We start from the raw sequence: 10,178 nt of genomic DNA, 5'->3' as shown, positions 1-10,178 counted from the left end.
ACCCAACCGCAGAGGACTCTGAGTCCGTCTGAAAACTTCGAGCCTCGGACCAGCCCCTTCGACACAGCCTCTCTGAGCACCATCCTCTGCCGAGCGCTTCGACCCCGCCCTGGCCGCCGAGCAACAAGCAAAGCCGAGGACTCGGGGCCTTCCCCTCCGGAGATTCTGGATCACACAGTAGCAGCAGCAGCGAAGTGGGCATTTCAGAAGTTTCACCAGATGTTCCTCCGTGCTCTCACGTCCGTCTCCATCAAATCAGGATTGTGCACGGCACCCTACTTAACAGATAACAGACATCACCACCGGAGTGGCTGCTGCGAGCTGCGTCATACTGCCATCTTCTCCTCCCAAGGGGGCATAGGTTTAAAGGAAGAGGGCAAGACCTAAAAGGGATCTGAGGGCCAAGTTTTTCACATTAGAGGGTGGTAGTTATATATGTTATGAAGTCATAAGGTCATGGAACATCGCAAGAAACAAGCCTTTCAGCCCATCTAGTCCATGTCTGGTCCCATTGAACTGCACCTGGACCGTAGTTCTCCATACCCCTCCCATCCATGTCATCATCACCATCATTACGTGCCGTGTCATGTGATGTGGGCGATCATGGTCTCATGATCGTGATTGTCCTTGGTGAATTTTTCTACAGAAGTGGTTTGCCATTGCCTTTTTCTGGGCAGTGTCTTTACAAGATGGGTGACCCCAGCCATGGTCAATACTCTTCAGAGACTATCAGCCTGATGTCAGTGGTTGAATAACCAGGACATGCGATATGTATCACCACCTGCTTCCATGGCTTCACCTGACTCTGATTGGTGGCTAAGCAGGTGCTACAGCTTGCCCAAGGGTGTGTTATCATTAGACAGAGTCCAGAGGAGGTTCATGAAGATGATTCCTGGAATGGAGAGGTTAACAGATGAGGAGTGTTTGGCAGCTTTGGGCCTGTACTCACTGGAATTTAGAAGAATGCAGGGGATCTCATTGAAATCTGCCGAATGTTGAAAGGACTATTTAGGGTGGATGTGGAGAGGATGTTTCCTATAGTAGGTGTATCCAGAACTATAGGGCACAACCTCAGAATTGAGGGTCAGTCTTCTAGAACACAGGTAAGGAGGAATTTTTTTTTAGCCAGAGAGTAGTGAATCTGTGGAATGCTCTGCCACGGACTGCGGTGGAGACCAAGTTCATGGGTATATTTAAGGCGGAGGTTGATAGTTTCCTAATGGTCAGGGCATCAAAGTAGGCAGGTGTATGATGCTGAGTGGGATCTGGGATCAACGATGGAATGGCGGAGCAGACTCGAGCTGAATGGCCTAATACTGTTCCTATGCCTTATGGTCTTACAGACTTGCAGGCTAGCAGACAGAAGAAATGCCTTACACTTCCTTTGCTAGAGATGTATCTCCATCCTGCCACCTATCCCATCCTTGTACCTATCCAAATTTTTCTTAAAAGTTGAAATTGAACGCACATCCACAACTTCCACTGGCAGCTTCTTCCACACTTCCACATCTGAATGAAGAACTTATGGAATGAACTGCCAGAGGATATGGGAAAGGGTAAAATTACGGCATTTAAAAGGCATTTATATGTAGAGGGATATGGACCAAACTCAGGCAAGTGGGACTAGTTTAGTTAGACAATTTATTCAGCATGGATGAGTTGGGCTGAATGGACTGCTCATGCTGTAATACTCAATGGTAGGTTTGCTCTATAAGAGGATACTGAAAACAAGAATCAAAGGGAAGTTGGGCTTGGATGGGAGACATGGATGGAAGTGTGGTCGTGCACATGCTCCTGTTTACATCCATGGTGCTGAGGTCAAGAGAGTTTGAGAGCTTTAAGTTCCTAAGAGTAAACTTACCAATAGCTCTTGCCTTGCCTTGCCTTTCACCCTTAACTCCTGGTGGGGTCGTCAGGGCCACTGTCATGACAAGCTTTGCACCAGTCTGTTCCATCTGTCGCGATTGTGTGCCAGAGCCTGGGTCACCGCAAATGTTTTCCCTGTCCGTTCTTTAATGTTGTCCGTCCATCTTTTCCTCTGTCTACCTCTCCTTCTTTTCCCCTCCACAGTTCCTTGTAGAACGGTCTTTGCAAGGCCACTGGATCTTGTTACGTGGCCATTCCATCTCAGCTTTCTTTTCTTCACCGTTGTGGGAAGGTCTTCATGGGGGCCAGTGTGGTGCTGGATGGTCTTGCAGACCTGATTGTTTGTGATGTGGTCCAAGTATGAGATGCCCAAGATATTGCGACAGCATTTTATTTCCAACGCCTGTATCTTCCTCTGTAGCTCTGCGGTGAGGGTCCATGTCTCACATGCGTACAGGAAGATGGAGAATACCAGTGCACGCAGGAGTCTGATCTTGTACTTCATGGTGATGTTGCTGTCCCTCCATATTGTCTTGAGTTTGGATAGTGCAGTCATTGTCCGTGTGGTTCTTGCCAGGACTTCTGGTCTTGATCCTTCATCACTGATGATTACCCCTGGGTATTTGCACTGTCTCAAGTTTCTGACCATGGACTGAGATGTCTGTTGTGATGGCACCGTTGGCGTTTGCTGTGAACTTGGTTTTCTCAGCACTTATTTCCATTCCAAACTTTGTGGAGGCTCTGTCGAAATGGCTGACCAGGTTGGCCAGTTCGTCCTCTTTTCCTGCAAGTCCATCAATGTTGTCAGCAAATCTTAGGTTTGTGATGTTCCTCTCTCTGATGCTGACTGTGCCCACATGATCTTCAAGGGCAACACTCATGATTCGTTCCAGGAAGACGGTAAAGAGAGTGGGGGAGAGGAGGCAGGCCTGACGGACTCCTACAGAGGTATGGAAACACTCCCCGATGGTGCCCTGAGCGAGTTCTGCACTGGTTGCCTTGGCGTAAAGCTGATGGATTGTATGAATCAGCTTCTGCCCCATGTTGAATTTCTTCATGGTGGCCCATAAGGCATCATGCCAGACTCTGTCAAATGCCTTCTTGAAGTCTATGAAGACGTGGCAGGACTCTCTCTGGTGCTGAAGGTGTTTCTCACCGAGGGTGCGGAGGTTGAAAATCTGCTCAGCGTTGCTTCTGCCCTTACGGAAGCCTGCTTGTTCCTCGGCAATGATGTCTTCTGCCTGAGGTCTCAGCCTGTTCAAGGTGATTCTGAGCATTACTTTGCTTACACGGCTGATCAAACTGATGGTACGGTAATTCTGGCAAAGTTGGAGATTGCCTTTCTTGGGAAGCACAGTGATCAGCGACTGAGTCCAAGGTGTCGGCCATTCTCCTGTCTGCCAGATCTTATTGCAGATGGTGGTAAGCATGTCTATCATAGCCTCTCCTCCATACTTCAGCAGTTCAGCAGGGATGTTGTCAACTCCGGCTGGCTTCCTGCACTTCAGTGATTGTATTGCAGCTTCAAATTCTTCACGCATGATTGGATAGTCTTCCTCATTAGACAATAGACAATAGGTGCAGGAGTAGGCCATTCAGCCCTTCGAGTCAGTACCACCATTCATTGTGATCATGGCTGATCATCCACAATCAGTACCCTTTTCCCCATATCCCTTCACTCCGCTATCTTTAAGAGCTCTAGCCAACTCTTTTCTGAAAGAATCCAGAGAATTACCCTCCACTGCCTTCTGAGGCAGAGCATTCCACAGAACCACAACCCTCCGTATGAAAAAGTTTTTCCTCAACTCCATTCTAAATTGTCTACCCCTTATTCTTAAACTGTGACCTCTGGTTCTGGACTCCCCCAACATCAGGAACATGATTCCTGCCCCTAACGTGTCCAATCCCTTAATATTTTTATATGTTTCAATCAGATCCCCTCTCATCCTTCTAAATTCCAGTGTATACAACCCCAGTCGCTCCAATCTTTCAACATATGACAGTCCCGCCATCCCGGGAATTAACCTCATGAACCTACACTGCACTCCCTCAATAGCAAGAATGTCCTTCCTCAAATTTGGAGACCAAAACTGTACACAGTACTCCAGGTGTGGTCTCACCAGGGCCCTGTACAACTGCAGAAGGACCTCTTTGCTCCTATACTCAACTCCCCTTGTTATTAACGCCAGCATGCCTTTAGCTTTCTTCACTGCCTGCTGTACCTTCATGCTTACTTTCAGTGACTGATGAATAAGGACATCTAGATCTCATTGTACTTCCCCTTTTCCTAACTTGACACCATTCAGATAGTAATCTGCCTTCCTGTTCTTGCCACCAAAGTGGATAACCTCACATTTATCCACATTAAACTGCATCTGCCATGCATCTGCCATGCATCTGCCCACTCACCCAATCTGTCCAAGTCACCCTGCATTCTCATAACATCCTCCTCACATTTCACATTGCCACCCAACTTTGTGTCATCTGCAAATTTGCTAATGTTACTTGTAATCCCTTCATCTAAATCATTAATGTATATTGTAAATAGCTGCGGTCCCAGCACCAAGCCTTGCGGTACCCCACTAGTCACGACCTGCCATTCTGAAAAGGACCCGTTAATCCCTACTCTTTGTTTCCTGTCTGCCAACCAATTTTCTATCCATGTCAGTACCCTACCCCCAATACCATGTGCTCTAATTTTGCACAATAACCTCCTATGTGGGACTTTATCAAAGGCTTTCTGAAAGTCCAGGTACACTACATCCACTGGCTTTCCCATGTCCATTTTCATAGTAACATCCTCAAAAAATTCCAGAAGATTAGTCAAGCATGACTTCCCCTTCTTAAGTCCATGCTGACTCGGACCTATCCTGCTACTGCTATCCAAATGTGCCGCTATTACATCTTTTATAATTGATTCCAGCATCTTCCCCACCACCGATGTCAGACTAACCGGTCTATAATTGCCTGTTTTCTCCTCCTTTCTTAAAAAGTGGGATAATATTAGCTACCCTCCAATCTGCAGGAACTGATCCTGAATCTATAGAACATTGGAAAATGATTACCAATGCATCCATGATTTCTAGAGCCAGCTCAAGTACCCTAGGATGCAGACCATCAGGCCCTGGGGATTTATCAACCTTCAGTCCCATCAGTCTATCCAACACCATTTTCTGTCTAATGTGAATCTCCTTCAGTTCCTCCGTTACCCTAGGTCCTCTAGTCACTATTACATCCGGCAGATTGTTTGTGTCTTCCCTCGTGAAGACAGATCCAAAGTATCTGTTCAGCTCTTCTGCCATTTCCTTGTTCCCCATAATAATTTCACCCGTTTCTGTCTTCAAGGGCCCAACTTTGGTCTTAACTAATCTTTTCCTCTTCACATACCTAAAGAAGCTTTTACTATCCTCCTTTATATTTTTTGCTAGCTTACCTACGTACCTCATCTTCCCCCCCACACCCGTATTGCCTTTTTAGTTATCTTCTGTTGCTCCTTAAAAGTCTCCCAATCCTCTGGCTTCCCATTCATTCTTGCTATGTTATACTTCTCTTTTATTTTTATACTGTCCTTGACTTCCCTTGTCATCCACAATGGCCCCTTACTCCCCTTAGGATCTTTCTTCCTCTTTGGAATGAACTGATCCTGCACCTTCTGTATTATTCCCAGAATTACCTGCCATTGTTGTTCCACTGTCATCCCTGCTGGGGTATCTTTCCAGTCCACTTTTGCCAGCTCCTCCCTCATGTGTCCATAGTCCCCTTTGTTCAACTGTAATACTGACACTTCCGATCTTCCCTTCTCCCTCTCAAATTGTAGATTAAAACTTATCATATTATGGTCACTACCTCCTAATGGTTCCTTTACCTCGAGTTCCCTTATCAAATCTGGCTCATCACACAATGCTAAATCCAGAATTGCCTTCTCCCTGGTAGGCTCTAATACAAGCTGCTCTAAGAATCCATCTCTGAGGCACTCCACAAACTCCCTTTCTTGGGGTCCAGTACCAACCTGATTTTCCCAGTCTACCTGCATGTTAAAATCCCCCATAACAACCATAGAATTACCTTTACGACATGCCAATTTTAACTCTTGATTTAACCTGCACCCTATTTCCAGGCTACTGTTCGGTGGCTTGTAGATAACTCCCATCAGGGTCTTTTTGCCCTTGAAAAATCTTCATTGGAAGATCCCTGCACATTCAGCACGCTTGGATCCCCTTTGCTCTGGTAGTTGTACAGTTCTGAACAGTACTCTGTCCACCTTTCCATTATTTCCTTTTCGTTGTGAGACTTTTGCCATTTTTGTCTTGGATGGTGTTCACTTTGGCTTGTTTTTCTTTGGTAAGATCTTTCGCCAGTTGGAACGCCTTCTTTGTGTTGTTGTTGGAGAGGCTGTCTTCAATGTGTGCACATTGTTCGGCTATCCATCTTCGCTTTACTTCCTTCATCTCCCTCCTGATTTCCTTGTTGATTTTCCTGTATTCTGTTCTTCCTTCTGCTGTGTTTTTATCTTTCTTTAATTTTCTTGTGTCACACATATCCAGTATCTTGTTAGTGACCCATGGTTTAGACTTCCCCAGAATCTTGCTTGCTGTTTTGGTCATCACTATGTTAAAGTTATTTGTGGTGGTCTCCAGGTCTTCATCAAAGAGGAGTATTGGTGCAAACATCCCCCCAGTTGCTGCCTGAAATTCTTCAGAGATGGCGGGGTCTTTCAGTTTTTCAAGGTCGAATCTCAGCCAACTATCTTTCGGCTTGTTGATTCTCCTCAAGCACGCTCTGATGTTCATCATGACAAGGTCATGGTCACTGCCCACATCTGCTCCTGGGATGTTCTGGTCTTTCGTCTGTTCACACCAGATTTGTGCCGTCTTTGCACCAGGATGTAGTCAATCTGGTGATGTTGACCACTGGGGGCACGCCAGGTCCATCTTCGGGATGCTTTGTGTTCTCCAAGTGTGTTCGACAGCACCATGTTGTTATAACTAGCAAATTCCAGCAGGCGTAGTCCCCTCTTATTGGAGGTGTCATTGCATGAGGGGCCGATGAGATCCCCCCACTCATCTTGTGCGTCTCTGCCCACCTTGGCATTCCAGTCACCCTGAATGATCAAAATATCTTTTTTGTCCACCTTGTCGATGACATCTTATAGTTTCTTATAGAATTTTTCAATGTGTTCATTGTTGTAGTCTGTTGTTGGGGTGTAGACATGTGCCACTGTGATGTTGAATGGTTTACTCACAGGCGGAAGGTCATGAGCCTGCTTGACACTGGTTGGCATCCTAGGACAGCGTTCTTGATGGATTTGTTGACTAGGAACCCTACGCCATTTTCATGTCTGTTCTCTTCTCCGCTGTAATGGAGTACATGTCCTTCCTCAGTATGAACTTCTCCAGCGTTCTTCTATCTGGCTTCACAGAGCCCGAGGAGGTGGCAGTTGTATCTTTCCATCTCATGCGCGAGTTCCTTGAGTTTCCCAGCTTGGTTCAGCATTCTTACATTCCATGTGGCGATTGTGATGTTCTCTGCCACGGATCTTCTGTGTTGAATCACCAGTAGCACGTTTATCGCGTCCGCCCTGGTGTGAGGCGGATAGTGCGGTCACTGGTAACCCGGGCTGTGACCGATCCGGTATGAAGTTGCTTTTTGGTGTGTTCATCATGCGGCATTTCTTGGGCATCTGAAACCTGGCAGAGCCCATCCCTCTCCAGGTTTGACCGCAGCCGATTTCCTCCAACTAGGTGGCTCGCCTTGGTCGTGAACACGTGGCCATTATAGTTCATCTGAGAACCTTTCCGCCCCGGCCGCTGACTTGATCATGGAAGTCTTTCGCCCAGTGGTGCCGTGTTAACATCACCCCCTCACGTGGTTTAGCCCGCCAGCTGAAGCGGTTTACCGGGGTATGGCGCCTGGAGCCCATCTTGGTCTAAACATGTAGACACCTTGACAAAAGAAGGACACCAATGCCTCCCTTTCTTCAGGAAACTATAGAAATTCCAAATGTCCTCATTAACCCTCACCATTTTGTTACCGATGCATCATACAAAATAGCTGTCAGATCTGGTGATTTTCCAATCCACAGATTATTTTAGGAGTCCAAGAGTGAGTTGAAAACTTTTGGCTTAAAGTTTAAGTAAAGAAATAGGTGCAGAACACAGGAACTAAAGGAAGGAACTCAAGGAAAAGACGGACAAGATGACAACTTTTTTCAGAGACTGACACTTATACCGAAGAAGGGTATATTCCGAAGTTATATAAGGGCCAATTAAAAGGTGGGTTTTGGCCCAAAACATCAGCTGTACTCTTTCCCATAGATGCTGCCTGACCTGCTGTGCTCCTTCAGAATTTTGTGTGTGTTGCTTGGATTTCCAGCATCTGCAGATTTTCTCTTGTTTGAGAAACAGGCATAACATGGATAAGACTCAGCCAATGAAAAATGAAAGACGATAAATTGTTATGTAACTGTTATATTGCTTTGCCACCAGTAGGTGGAGCCCAACACCACATATCGTGAATAATACAAGTTAAAAATACAAATTATATATTAATGAAACTACAATTTCAACCTTGCTAAATCTTAGTAATTCTTGGTAATAGTTGTTTTATATGCCTTATTAGAAGCATATAGAACAACTGATTCTAATATATCTTCTCTGGATGCATCGTGGTTTGGTATGGCAACTGCTCACGGCAAGAAACAGGAGATGGTTGAGGACAGCTCACAGAAACCTGCTTCTCTATGGACTCTGTTTGAGACTAGAACGAGGGGACATTGCCTCAAGATTCAGGGGAGAAGATTTAGGATGGAGATGAGGAGAAATTGTTTTTCCCAGAGAGTGGTGAATCTGTGGAATTCCCTTCCCAGGGAAACAGTTGAGGCTTCTTCACTAAATATATTTAAGATACAGCTCATCATCATCATCATCATCATCAAGTGCCGTGCCCAGTCTGAGCTTTGACTGCCATGGCCCACACACTCCTGTTTCAGGTCAAGTGGATCTATTCATTGGGATTCATTTCCAGTTCTCTGGCTGCTGTCTCCATCATCATTTGTCTTTGCCTGTATCTTGCTTTCTTCCCTTCAATCTTTCCCATAATTACCGTGCATTCTAACTCCTCTTTCCTAATCACATGTCCAATGAAGTTACGTTGCCTTTTCATGATCTCATACATTATTTCTCTTTTTGTGCCTGCTCTGTTCATGACATCCTCGTTAGATATTCGTTTCGTTTTGTCCATGATATTCTTTGCATCCTCCTCAAAAAACACATCTCTGCTGCTTCAATTCATTTCCTCATGTTACTAGATATTGTCCTACATTCTGAGCCATATAACATAACTGGATAAATGTAACATTTCAGTACTCTGAGGCAGGTTGTCATGCCTAGTTTTGTGTTAGTCAGTATACTCTTCATTCTCGTAAAGGTGTCTTTTGCCATCCCTATTCTTCTTTTAATGTCCAAGTCACACCTGCCATCTGATATCACCCAGCTTCCTAAGTAACAAAAGTCCTGTACTTGTTTTATGTCTTCCCCATTTATTCTCTGCCTGCAGATGGGATTCTCCTTTTTTTTGGATATTACCATACATTCTGTCTTTTTGCAATTGATAGATAGACCCATTTTTGCACTTTCTTCAACAACTATATAGAAACATAGAAAATAGGTGCAGGAGTAGGCCATTCGGCCCTTCAAGCCTGCACCGCCATTTATTATGATCATGGCTGATCATCCAACTCAGAACCTCGCCCCAGCCTTCCCTCCATACCCCCTGATCCCTGTAGCCACAAGGGCCATATCTAACTCCCTCTTAAATATAGCCAATGAACTGGCCTCAACAGTTTCCTATGGCAGAGAATTCCACAGATTCACCACTCTCTGTGTGAAGAAGTTTTTCCTAATCTCGGTCCTAAAAGGCTTCCCCTCTATCCTCAAACTGTGACTCCTCGTTCTGGACTTCCCCAACATCGGGAACAATCTTCCCACATCTAGCCTGTCCAATCCCTTTAGGATCTTATACGTTTCAATCAGACCCCCCCTCAATCTTCTAAATTCCAACGAGTACAAGCCCAGTTCATCCAGTCTTTCTTCATATGAAAGTCCTGCCATCCCAGGAATCAATCTGGTGAACCTTCTTTGTACTCCCTCTATGGCAAAGATGTCTTTCCTCAGATTAGGGGACCAAAACTGCACACAATACTCCAGGTGTGGTCTCACCAAGGCCTTGTACAACTGTAGTAGTACCTCCCTGCTCCTGTACTCGAATCCTCTTGCTATGAATGCCAGCATACCATTTGCCTTTTTCACCGCCTG

This window comes from Mobula hypostoma, chromosome 4 (assembly GCF_963921235.1).
Source record: "Mobula hypostoma chromosome 4, sMobHyp1.1, whole genome shotgun sequence".
NCBI lineage: Eukaryota > Metazoa > Chordata > Chondrichthyes > Myliobatiformes > Myliobatidae > Mobula > Mobula hypostoma.
Note: the sequence above shows the minus strand (reverse complement) of the source record.